Source organism: Musca autumnalis, unplaced genomic scaffold (genome assembly GCF_047663935.1).
Source record: "Musca autumnalis isolate F117 unplaced genomic scaffold, ASM4766393v1 scaffold_4, whole genome shotgun sequence".
In the NCBI taxonomy this organism is placed as follows: domain Eukaryota; kingdom Metazoa; phylum Arthropoda; class Insecta; order Diptera; family Muscidae; genus Musca; species Musca autumnalis.
In genome coordinates this window covers 20922374-20936201 of record NW_027411977.1, presented here as the reverse complement: position 1 = coordinate 20936201, position 13828 = coordinate 20922374, and the positions used below count along the sequence as shown (strand labels likewise).

The 13828-nt window shown below is 37.6% G+C and overlaps 1 protein-coding gene across 1 annotated transcript in view; it reads right to left on the bottom strand.

The window, feature by feature from the left end:
• The window catches only part of Oatp74D (Organic anion transporting polypeptide 74D), a 115644-nt gene extending 106801 nt beyond the window's left edge, over window positions 1-8843 (bottom strand). The window contains exon 1 of the mRNA XM_073983540.1: window positions 8625-8843. The gene's annotated coding sequence lies outside the window, so the exon portion shown is untranslated. The remainder of the gene's footprint in view (window positions 1-8624) is intronic.
• Between the last annotated feature and the right edge of the window lie 4985 nt (window positions 8844-13828).

Here is a 13828-nt window from a genome sequence, read left to right as displayed (position 1 = left end):
AAGAAGACCTATGGTCTCATATAAGAAGACATATGGCTTCTATAAGAAGACATATGGTCTTCTATAAGAAGATCTCTGGTCTTCTATAAGAAGGCCTATGGTCTTCTATAAGAAGACCTATGGTCTTCTATAAGAAGACCTATGGTCTTCTATAAGAAGACCTATGGTCTTCTATAAGAATACCTATGGTCTTCTATAAGAAGACCTATGGTCTTCTATAAGAAGACCTATGGTATTCTATAAGAAGACCTATGGTATTCTATAAGAAGACCTATGGTCTTCTATAAGAAGGCCTATTGTCTTCTACAAGAAGGCCTATGATCTTCTGTAAGAAGACCTATGGCCTTTTATAAGAAGACCTATGGTCTCCTAAAAGAAGACCTATGGTCTCCTAAAAGAAGACCTATGGTCTTCTATAAAAAGACCTATCAATGGTCTTCTATAAGAAGACCTATCAATGGTCTTCTATAAGAAGATCTATGGTCTTCTATTAGAAGACATATGGTCTTCTATAAGAAGACATATGGTACTCTATAAGAAGACCTATGGTCTTCTAAAAGTAGACCTATGGCCAGCTATAAGAAGACCTATGGTCTGCTATAAGAAGACCTATCAATGGTCTTCTATAAGAAGACATTTGGTCTTCTATAAGAAGACATATGGTCTTCTATAAGAAGACCTATGCTCTTCTATAAGTAGACCTATCAATGGTCTTCTATAAGAAGACATATGGTCTTCTATAAGAAGACCTATGCTCTTCTATAAGAAGACTTATGGTCTTCTATAAGAAGACATATGGTCTTCTATAAGAAGACATATGGTCTTTTATAAGAAGACCTATGGTCTTCTATAAGAAGACCTATCGTCTTCTATAAGAAGACCTATCATCTTCTATAAGAAGACCTGTGGCCTTCTATAAGAAGACCTATCTATGGTCTTCTATAAGAAGATCAATGGTCTTCTATAAGAAGACATATTGTCTTCTATAAGAAGGCCTATGGCTCTCTATAAGAAGACCTATGGTCCTCAAAAAGAAGATCTCTGGCCTTCTATAAGAAGACCTATGGTCTTCTATAATAAAACATATGGTCTTTTATAAGAAGACCTATGGCCTTCTATAAGAAGACAATAGGTCTTCTTATAGAAGGCCTATGGTCTTCTATAAGAAGACCTATAGTGTTCTATAAGAAGACAATAGGTCTTCTTATAGAAGGCCTATGGTCTTCTATAAGGAGACCTATAGTGTTCTATAAGAAGATCTATAGTCTTCTATAATAAGACCTATGGCCTTTTATAAGAAGACCTACTGTCTTCTATAATAAGACCTAAGGTCTTCTATAAGATCTGTGGTCTTCTATAAGAAGACATATGGTACTCTATAAGAAGACCTATTGTCTTCTAAAAGTAGACCTATGGCCAGCTATAAGAAGACCTATGGTCTGCTATAAGAAGACCTATAAATGGTCTTCTATAAGAAGACATTTGGTCTTCTATAAGAAGACATATGGTCTTCTATAAGAAGACCTATGCTCTTCTATAAGTAGACCTATCGTCTTTTATAAGAAGACATATGGTCTTCTATAAAAAGACCTATGCTCTTCTATAAGAAGACTTATGGTCTTCTATAAGAAGACATATGGTCTTTTATAAGAAGACCTATGGTCTTCTATAAGAAGACCTATCATCTTCTATAAGAAGACCTGTGGCCTTCTATAAGAAGACCTATGGCCTGCTATAAGAAGACCTATCTATGGTCTTCTATAAGAAGATCAATGGTCTTCTATAAGAAGACATATGGTCTTCTATAAGAAGGCCTATGTCTCTCTATAAGAAGACCTATGGTCCTCAAAAAGAAGATCTCTGGCCTTCTATAAGAAGACCTATGGTCTTCTATAATAAAACATATGGTCTTCTATAAGAAGACCTATAGTGTTCTATAAGAAGATCTATAGTCTTCTATAATAAGACCTATGGCCTTCTATAAGAAGACCTACTGTCTTCTATAATAAGACCTAAGGTCTTCTATAAGATCTGTGGTCTTCTATAAGAAGACCTATGGTCTTCTATAAGAAGACATATGGTACTCTATAAGAAGACCTATGGTCTTCTAAAAGTAGACCTATGGCCAGCAATAAGAAGACCTATGGTCTGCTATAAGAAGACCTATCAATGGTCTTCTATAAGAAGACATATGGTCTTCTATAAGAAGACCTATGCTCTTCTATAAGTAGACCTATCGTCTTTTATAAGAAGACATATGGTCTTCTATAAGAAGACCTATGCTCTTCTATAAGAAGACTTATGGTCTTCTATAAGAAGACATATGGTCTTTTATAAGAAGACCTATGGTCTTCTATAAGAAGACCTATCGTCTTCTATAAGAAGACCTATCATCTTCTATAAGAAGACCTGTGGCCTTCTATAAGAAGACCTATGGTCTGCTATAAGAAGACCTATCTATGGTCTTCTATAAGAAGATCAATGGTCTTCTATAAGAAGACCTATGGTCTTCTATATGAAGACCTATGGCCTTCTATATGAAGACCTATGGCCTTCTATAAGAAGATCTATGGTCTTCAAATAGAAGACCTATGGTCTTCAAAAAGAAGATCTGTGGCCTTCAAAAAGAAGACCTATGGTCTTCAAAAAGAAGACCTATGGTCTTCAAAAAGAAGATCTGTGGCCTTCTATAAGAAGACCTATGGTCTTCTATAAGAAGACCTATAGTCTGATATAAGAAGATCTATGGTCTTCTATAAGAAGACCTATGGTCTTCAAAAAGAATACCTATGGTCTTCAAAAAGAAGACCTATGGGCTTCTATAAGAAGACCTATGGCCTTCTATAAGAAGACCTATGGCCTTCTATAAGAAGACCTATGGCCTTCTATAAGAAGACATATGGTCTTCTATAAGAAGATATATGGTCTTCTATAAGAAGATCTATGGTCTTCTATAAGAAGACATATAGTCTTCTATAAGAAGACATATAGTCTTCTATAAGAAGACCTATGGCCTTCGATAAGAAGACATGTGGTCTTCTATAAAAAGACATATGGTCTTCTATAAGAAGACCTATGGCCTGCTATAAGAAGACCTATGGCCTTCTATAAGAAAACCTATGACCTTCTATAAGAAGACCTATGGCCTTCTATAAGAAGACCTATGGCCTTCTATAAGAAGACCTATGGCCTTATATAAGAAGACATATGGTTTTCTATAAGAAGACCTATGGTCTTCTATAAGAAGACCTATGGCCTGCTATAAGAAGACATATGGTCTTCTATAAGAAGACCTATGGCCTTCTATAAGAAGACCTATGGTCTTCTATATGAAGACCTATGGTCTTCTATAAGAAATAATGGTTTTAGACCCCAAGTATGTTTGGACGAAATTTATTTCAGACAATTCGGAGTCGATTTAGCCATGACCGTCCGTCTGTCGCAATAGTCATGATTTTTTCAACAACTTTGTATTTGCTGTCCCTGTTAGGATGGTAGAAGTTTTTTCAGCGGCAAGCCCTTACTTCTTCAGAAAATGGGCCGAAAGATGTAAAAACCCCTACGGCACCATGTTTAGTAGCTGGAGCGCACGGTAACTTTCGAACGGATCAACCGATTCGGTCCAAAGTTTGACCTTCGTAATATTTCGACTTAGTTTAAGTTCGAAGGTGAGCCATATCGGTCCTCTCTTTCAAGTACCTCCCCCACAAAAGTTTAAAACATGACACTAAAATGATACGCGCTATATCTCTTGAATCATTGGTACAAATATCCATCGACTTTGGCAACACCGGTCATTATTTTGTCTTTCAATTGCTTTTGGCCCTATCCCTATTTATCTGCCCTTCCATACAACCAATTACCTAAAGAAGATACCTACAATATGCACACATCACATTCACACACAGGTACTTTTATTCCCAATGAACAAAAGATTATTTCAGAGTGAGGCAGAGAACATTTTTGGGTCTCTCTTGTGCTCTCAATGAGCGTAAATTTGTTGTTGTTCACAACGTGTTATCATCTACACAGGCTGTGAGCGATAACAAATTTACGCTCACTTAGAGCACATTGGCTCTCTTGTGAGTCACAATGCCTCCTCCTGGATTATTTGTTTAATTCTTCTTATTTTTCGGCAAAAAGCGAAATCAGAGAACACACAAATATTTATCTCTGTAATCTTTCTGCTCTCATTCAATTGTCCACGCATTTTTAATGAGACAACAACATAAGGCCAACAAAAAAAGAAAAACAGAGAACTAAATACGTTCGTTGATTTCCCAAAGGAGGAGGGAAAATCTCAAAAGGCATTGCTCAACAGTTGACAAAACGAAAGGACCTTTGTGTGTATGTTTGGAGCAGAGTGAGGCAGAGAACATTTTTGGGTCTCTCTTGTGCTCTCAATGAGCGTAAATTTGTTGTTGTTCACAACGTGTTAGCATCTACACAGGCTGTGAGCGATAACAAATTTACGCTCACTTAGAGCACATGGGCTCTCCTGTGAGTCACAATGCCTCCTCCTGGTTTGGAGGACAGTATTAGATCGGTTCTCCCTGGTTTTATTTTCCACTCGTCCAGATTGGAAACAAAATTTAGTAAATTAAAAAAAAAAAAAAAAAAAAACAAGTAAAAAAGTATCAATCGACAGAGATATAGCCTCAGCTTGTGTGAACAGAAACTTTCATCTATGGACAGATCGAATACCGAAAACCATTTTAGCGAAAAAATTTGAAATTTTTTGGGGAGGTACCGGAAGAAGTGGGCTGATATGGTCAACTTAAACTAAGTCTAGACAAAATATTAATATTCTAGAGATATCGTGCGCTCCTCCAAGACAGACGGACGGACATGACTAAATCGACACCAAATTGTCTAAAACGAATTTCGGTCGGATATCCTTGGGGGCCTGAAACCATTTTTTCGCTGGGGCTCATTTTTGCCTTGTGAAAGTAGCCTAAACAAGTAAAAAAGTATATACCCTCAGCCTATGTGAATTGAAATTTTCACCTACGGACAGATTGAATGTATTTAGGGTCTTTTCAGAATTTTGTGGCCCTGTTTGGACCTTTGGAACTTGCAGACAAAAATGTAGATTAGGATTAAAGTTCAAAAGTGTTGCGGAGGAGGTAATTGAAGGAATGTACCGGCATAGTTTATTATGGAAGTGGATCTTTTCGATAGATTTCGCACCCACTAGTCATTTCAGTGGGTCGTCGTATAACTTTTGTACCAGTATGCTAGGAAGCATGGACTTGTCCACGGAAAGCATAATATCGCTGTAAACAGGACCACAACTAACAGCATCGTTATACATTTTCAAAGGATCTTCGAACCATAGCTCCGAATACTCGCTCTAATTCGCTCGAATTCCAATCACGAGTGAAACTCTTCTGGAATTTGAGCAAGTTGAGGGGGGCAAATTGTCCCCTTTCCCCACCCAAACAAAAACTTACCGCTCACTCAAATAAAGTTGCCCCACCCCCACCCAAAAAATTGCACCCAAAAAAACTTACAACCTCCCCCCAAAGTTTCACTCGCCAGTAAATCGAAGATCTGCTTCGAACAGACCAGAAACTGCAGTTAGACACAATTGTTGAACTTTTGTGAGGGAGGTACCCTAAGGAGAGGACCGAAATGGGTCATTTTAGAAGTTAAAATAAATTTGGACAAAATATTAGGAGATCCAAAGTTTGGACCAAATTGGTTGACCCGTTCAAGAGATATCGTACATAGCATTTTAGTCACATTTTTGAACTGAAAATTTTGGGCCAAATCGGTTGGTCATTTCGAGAGTTTTCGTGCTCTCCAGCGTCTCATGTGGTGCCATTGGGGTATTACACCTTTCGGGCTGTTTTCTCAAGAAGTATGGGATTGCCCTAAGAAAAAATTTACCGTCGTAGTTGAGGTAGCGGATAAAAGTTTCTTCAACAAAAATCAAAGTGATTCGAGAGCAGGTCTTAAAGTGAACTTATCGGAAATTTTGTGTGGGAAGTATCCGAAGGAGTGGACAAATATAGTCCATATTCGAACCTGATTTTTATCTGGTAGATATATTGGGATGTGTAACGTATGAACCAAATCGGTCACTCCCTTCAAGAGTTATCGTGCGTAAAAATTTTTCGAACATTTTCGAACTTTTGTGGGGAAGGTACCTGAAGGAGTGGACCGATATGGATTATGATGGAACTTAAACTATGTTTGGACAAAATATTACGAAGGCCAAATTTTGGACCGAATCGACAGATCCTTTCGAGAGTTATCTTGCGCTCCAACCACTACACACGGTATCATAGGGTTTTTTTTTGCGCCTTTCAGGCTAATTTCTCAGGAAGTATGGACTTGCTCCTAATGAAACTTATACCGTTATATGGGGGGCAGTGAATACAAGTTGCTACAACAGAAATCAAAGCGATTCGTGAACAGGTCCTAAACTGAACTTTTTCGAAATTTTGTGTGGGAGGTACCCGAAGGAGTGGACCGATTGACTCCATATTGGAACATCATCTAAGTCTGGTAAAAATTTTACGATATGCAAAGTATGGACCAAAATCGGTTACTCCGTTCGAGTTATCGTGCGTACAAATTTTCCGAACATTTTCGAACTTTTGTAGGGGAGGTATCGGAAGGAGTGGACCGATATAGCCTATCTTCGAACTTAAACTAAGTTTGAACAAAATGTTACGAAAGCCACATTTTGGACCTAATCGGTTGATCCGTTCCAGAGTTATCGTGCGCTCCAACCACTACACACGGTGTCATAGGGGTTTTGCGCCTTTCAGGCTATGGACTTGTCCAGATGAAACTTTTACCGTTGTATAGGGGGCGGTGAATATAAGTTGTTACAACAAAAACCAAAGCGATTCGAGAGCATGTCCTAACCGAACTTTTCAGAAAATTTTGTGTGGGAGGTACCCGAAGTAGTAGACCGATTGAGTCCATATTTAAACCTCATCTAAGTCAGGTAGAAATTTTACGATATTCAAGTTACAGACCAAATCGGTTACTCCGTTCGAGAGTTATCGTGCGTACAACTTTTCCGAACATTTTCGAACTTTTGTGGGGGAGGTACCTGAAGGAGGAGAACTTAAACTATGTTTGGACAAAATATTACGAAATCCAAATTTGGGACCTAATCGGTTGATCCGTTCGAGAGTTATCGTGCGCTTCAGCCAACCAGACAGACAGATGGACGGACGGGGCTAAGTCAACTCCAAATTGTCTGAAACGGATTTCGTCCAAACATACTTGGGGTCAAAAAACGTTTTTTCGATGAGGCCCATTTTGCCCGTATAAAAGTGTATATACCCTCGTTAGCATAAATGCTGAGGGTATAAAAATGTCAATCCAATCCGAGGGTGCGCCCCGAAGGGGGGGTACCTCATTAAATTCACCAAAAAGTACTTTAAATTCCACCAGACTAACAAAAACTAGAGTTAACCACCGGGATCAGCTGATAGATTACCCCTTAATAAGATATTAGGTCTGTTTGATAACACAAAAGTTTGCACAAACTTTTACAAAATGCTGTTCGATAACAAACTTGTTCAATAAAAGAGAAATGAGAAGCAGTTGCAAGTACTTACAAGAACTTGCAAATACTTTTTACTTGCGAAGTGATCGAACAGACTTATTTATACTACGTTGTACCTGTTATCTCATCCACCTATTATCTGTGGGATAATTCACTTGTCATAAACATCTGACAGTTACTTGCACTTGTTGTTGTCTATTAACATTTTGTTGTCATGCATTATCCTAACACAAGGGCTGCTTTTTATTAAATAATTTATGTCGTCAGTCGTCTACTTTGAGATAAAATAACTAATACAGCATTAAGGTTGTTGTTGTATCTTTGAACTAATTTTAGCAGAGCATCTTGTCATTGCAAGGTGGAGGAGATACGACGTTTATTAGTGGTACTCGTTTTCTTACATTAATGTAAGAAATTTCTTGTGATTGAGTAGGGATAATGGCAGAGACATGCCAGCCAAGCCTCTCTTAAATGTAGACTCACTCACTCACTCGTCAGGCAACATCAACGGCAGAAAAGTGTACACGTGTAATTGTGTCGGTGTGTATCTTAAGAATTTTGTGCGTGCACATACAAAATCTTATTACTGATGGTGCTTTGTTTTTGTTGTTGGTGGAGGTGTTGGACGTTGTCAACAAAGCCAACGGCCGGTGCGGTTCGTTGCAGTACATACATACGCACGCACCGCACAGTGTGTTCCTTTGGCCACCTCGTCTGGCGCTGAAGTAAATAACACACAAACACAGTGTAAAACACGTAAAACACATGCACTAGGTAGGGTCGGTCGGCGGCACATCGTGAGTACCATTTTTGTTGTCGTTTTTTTAACAAAAAAAAGAAAGATACAAATAGTAACTAAAAAAGTAAACAAAAACACAACAGCAAAATTGAGAGCACAATTGTAGGTACCCGAAAAAATTGTATCAAAGAGAGAGCAAATAATGAAGGTGGTGTTGGTGGTGGACAAGAGAAATGTTTTCTTGTTTTTCGTTTTCTTCAAGATGATTATTTTGCTGGCTGCAAATTGAAAACACAACACTCAAAACGTCTTAAGTAATTTTAATTTTTTCTTCAATAAATATCGCATAAATACTCATTATCAGCAGCGAACAGCATCATTTCAATTTTTTGTTTTTTTCTTCTTCCACAACACACAGTGATTTTTACTATTCTTTGTTTTCTTTTTCTTCTTTTCCACAAATTTATTATGTGTGGTATTATTTTTAAAACACTTTCCTTATGCGTGCCGCCGTTCGTTCACACACTACCCAAAAAAACAACACCCGCCACATACGAACAAATCATTCAGACTGAATGAAATACACAAATCCAAACAAAAGAACAAAAAAAAATCCAAGAAATACACGACACCAACAACAACACACTCGCCATATTACTCTTCAGATGAGAGAGAAACAACAGGCAAAGAGATATTGTGGGTTGCCAAGTTAGTAGAAAATTTTATATTAAGTAGTATATTACTTACTGGCATTTTGCAGAACATTTGTTCCATAAACCGAACTAATGGGTACTTTACTTCTTCTTCTTTATTTGTAAATCCTTTATCCGGATATGATCGATCATAAAATAAATTATAAATATATGTGTTTTGGTATTTTATTTTATATTATAAGCATTATACAGACATAAACAGCTCTCTATTTCTTGCAGCCAGAATCACACTTCTTTCATCCAGCCTGTCCAATCTTGGATGTTTTCCAGCCAGTTCAATTCTCTCCTGCCTCTTCCTCTTCTTCCTTCCACTTTATTCTTTATGATGGTTTGCAGAAATTTGTATTTATCATTTCTCATGAGGTGCCCCAAGCATGCTATTTTCCGAGTTTTGGCATGTTGTAACAATTGTCTATCTAGACCAGTGTTAACCACCACTGGGCTCGCGAGCCGTGTCTGTGTGAACACACACAATCTCAATTGTGGTGAGTTTGAACGTTGCTCTGATCTAGACCAGTGTTCACCAGCAACAACAAATTCAACCGCTGCGTTTGTGTTGGGCACACACACGAGTTTATCTATCCCTCTCTAGATAAACATCGTGTGCGTTAATTCATTGCTAAAACAAAGAAGATGATCGGTGGTGAGAGCAACGTTCAAACTCACCACAATTGAGATTGTGTGTGTTCACACAGACACGGCTCGCGAGCCCAGTGGTGATTAACACTGATCTAGACCACTGCCGACCAAGAAGAGAGCTCACAAAATTCTGAATATTGGCAACTTCTGACAATGTGTTAGTGAGGTTGTATACGCGCATGCTGCAAAACAAAAACAAATCAAACCATTTACTCTCTTTTGTGTGCTCTTTCGTTGCGTTCGATTCGTGTGTGTGTGAATTGCCAAAAACTTCGTAACTTTAACAATACCAAAGAACGGCATTGATCTAGACCCATTATTCTTTAAACTTCCTGATTTGTTACATGGTCAGTCCATTGCATCTTTAGAATCCTTCGGTAGACCCATATTTCGAAGGATTCAAGTTTTTTCTCATCAGCAATTTTGATGGTTCGCGTCTCAACTGCGTAGAGTAGTAAAGACCAGATACAACATTTCACAAATCTGGTTTTTGTTGAGAGGCTTATGTCGTGATTTGTAAAAACTTTTTTATATTTGAAAAATGTATCTCTGGCCATCTCTATACGTCGTTTAATTTCGTTTGACGAATCCCATTTTTCGTTTCATAATATCCCAAGATATGTAAAATTTGTGACTCGTTCAATATTATTATTTTTAATTTTTAGTGTGGTGTTATATTCATCGTTCTTCCTATTCACAACCATGTATTTGGTTTTTTTAATGTTTATTTTTAGGCCATACATTTCGCTCACACAAGTAACTTTGTCTATGAGCTTTTGTAGACCAGATATGCTGGCAGCTATTATTGCAGTGTCATCTGCATAGCGTATGTTGTTGACCCCAAGTATGTTTGGACGAAATATGTTTCAGACAATTTGTAGTCGATTTTGCAATGTCCGTCCGTCTGGCTGGTGCGCACGATAACTCTCAAATGGATGAGCCGATTTGGTCCAAAATTTGGCTTTCGCAATACTTTGTCCAAACTTAGTTTGAGTTCGAAGATGGGTTATATCGGTCCACTCCTTCCGGTACCTCCCCCACAAAAGTTCGAAAATGTTCGGAAAATTTGTGCGCACGATAACTCTTGAAGGGAGTAACCAATTTGGTCCATACCTTGGACATCGTGAAATTTCTACCAAACTTAGATGAGGCTCCAATATGGACTTAATCGGTCCACACCTTCGGGACCTCCCAAACAACATTTCGGAAAAGTTCAGTTAAGGACCTGATCTCAAGTCGTTTTGATTTTTGTTGTCACAACTCGTATTCTCGGCCCCCCATACGGCGGTACAAGTTTCATCATTGACAAACCATACTTCCTGAGAAAATAGCCTTAAAGGTTCAAAAAACCCTATGGCATCGTGTGTAGTGGTTGGAGCTCAAGATAACTCTCGAACAGATCTGCCGTTTCGATCCAAAATTTGGCCTTCATAACATTTTGTCCAAACTTACTTTAAGTTCGAAGATAAGCCATCGGTTCACTCCTTCAGGTACCTCCCCCACAAGAGTTCTAAAATGTTCGTAAAAATTGTGCGCACGATAACTCTTCAAGGGAAGGGCCGATTTGGTTCATACTTTACGCATCCTAATATATCTACCAGATATAGATCAGGTTTGAATATGGACTATATTTGTCCATTCCTTCAGGTACCTCCCACACAAAATTTCGGATAAGTTCACCTTAAGACATGCTCTTGACTAACTTCGATTTCTGTTGAAGCAACTTGCAATCTCTGTCTAAATTACGATGGTGAAAGTATTTGCAGTGCAAGCCCATACTTCTTGTATGTAGTAGCTGGAGAGCACAATAATTCTCGAACTGATAAACCAAATTTTGGCCTTCGTCACATTTTGTCCAAACTTAGTTTAACTTCTAAAATTGCCCATATCGGTCCTCTCCTAAGGATACCTCCCCCACAAAAGTTCAACATTTGTGTCCAAGTGCAGTTTAGGGTCTGTTCGGAGATCCATTGGAAATTTTACCGATGATGTTTTTTGTGGACAGCCATATTATGTTTTGCGTGGACAAGTCCAGTCTTCCTGGCATACAGGTCCAAAAGTAATACGAAGACCTACTGAAATGGCTAGTGGGCGCTATATCTATCGAAAAGATATGACTCTCAAAATAAGATCCACTTCCGTAATGCACTATGTCGGTCCATTCCCTCCTCCGCAAAACTTTTGAACTTTATTCCTAATCCATATTTTTGTCGGCAAGTTCAAATGTCCAAAAAGTGCCACACAATTCTGAAAAGACCCTAAATACATTCGCATTTTGAGATTTAAATGTGTGACATTCCGTCCACTACGTTTCACTAACTCCAAATATATCAATGTTAAATATTCATTTCATTGATAGTATTGTTTAGTTTTCCAGACTCCTACAAGCTTCGGAAATTTCATGTTTCAATGTTTAGCGTTTTCTTGTTTTTACCTCCGGGTAAAAATCCATCTATTTGTAGACTACCATGTAAGTCCTTCAAATACAAAGCAAATAGAATTGGGGACTGAAAACAAACCTGTTTTACTCCCGATTTGTTTTCAAATGGCGTAGAGAGATGCTCTCCTGACCAAACTGATGATTTAGTTTCTATATACACCTTTTCTACAAAATGAAGAATTTTATTCGACAAACCAGATTCATTTAATTTATATAGTAAGAGGTTTCTAGGTGCTTTATCAAACGCTTGAAGTCTACAAAATTGCATACACTTTCTTGTTTTCCGCTAACTTCCATTTAAAGATAGATACTCGGTTGAATACGTTATCAACTGTCGAGTATCCTTTCCGAAATACTGCTGGATATTCATTGAGGATTTGGTTTCTATTGGCCCATTCAGTTATACGGCCCATAAACGTGATACCTCTATAATTACTAAGAACATTTAGGTCTCCTTTTTTATTAATAGGGAATATTATACATTAACGAAAAATGTTGAAGTCATCGTAGCCATTAAGAATTTGTGAGAAGGAGTTGTACAATGTCTCTAAAAAATCGTTTGTAGCTTTTATGAAAAATTCATAGGGAATCCTATCTTCTCCTGTTGCTTTATTTTCCTTGACAGCTTTTAATTGTTTTTTTTTTAGCTCCATAAGTGAAAAACTATTGTCTAGCACTTCATTCTTGACTTCATTTTGAACGTAAAGTATATCTGTAGCTTGTACTAATGGGTTAAGTAGAGTATCAAAGTATTCCTTTAGAGTTTCTGCTGATAGTTCATTCTATTTTCGATTTCACGATAGTAATCTCTTTTCTTTTGACAGCTCAATTTTTGATAAAAAATTCTTCTGCTCTGTGTAAGATCATCTGTCAATAGGCTTAGCTTATCCATTGTTTTAATTCGTGCTTTCTGACATTCGTTATCACACCATTTGTTCTTATAAAAACCATTTATTTTTATAAAAACTATTGGTTTAACTATACTGATGTCGTTGTATAGTTGATACAGCTCGTTCTTCATACGACGTAGATATTCACCGTCAACGCAGATTGGCCCGTAGATCGTTCGAGGAATTTTTCTTTCGAACACCCCGAGCACTGTCTCATCTGCTTGCGCAAGTACCCATGATTCGGAACCAGACATTAGCAAGGGCAGTATCAGTGTTTTTGTGACTTTAGCTTTGACGATATGTGGCTTTGTTTTTAAACTGCTTACTTAAGCCAAAGTAGAATATGTTGGCCAATACAATTGTTCTTCGTATTTCACAACTGATGTTGTTTGTTTAGAGCTGGCAAAATATCGATAGCACTATCGATACTATCGATATTTTATTTTTTGGGCTGATATCGATAGTTATTTTTTCTATCGATATTATCGACAGAATTCCGCCATTAGAAATATTGAAATAATAAGCAAAAGAACAACGCCAAAGTCAACACAAATGAAAACTGTTTGGCTCAATTAGAACTGAAAATCTTTTTTATTTTTATATTTTTCTTGCCACACAATGACACTACGAAGTATTTTTTCCTTTGTAAAATTATGATGCGTTTATGCTCTCGAGGAACAAATTTGAACCCTTTTCACTTTAATGCTGCCAATGGATTTCACATGAGTTTTCATTTGACATATACCCAAAGAAATGACAGTTGAAATCCACTCGATTTCGTAAATGCAAACGAACTATAAATTTGAAAAGTTTTAAATGTTTTTGTTTATTGGAATATAGGGGGAAAGGGAAAGGTTATATATAAACAGGCAGTAA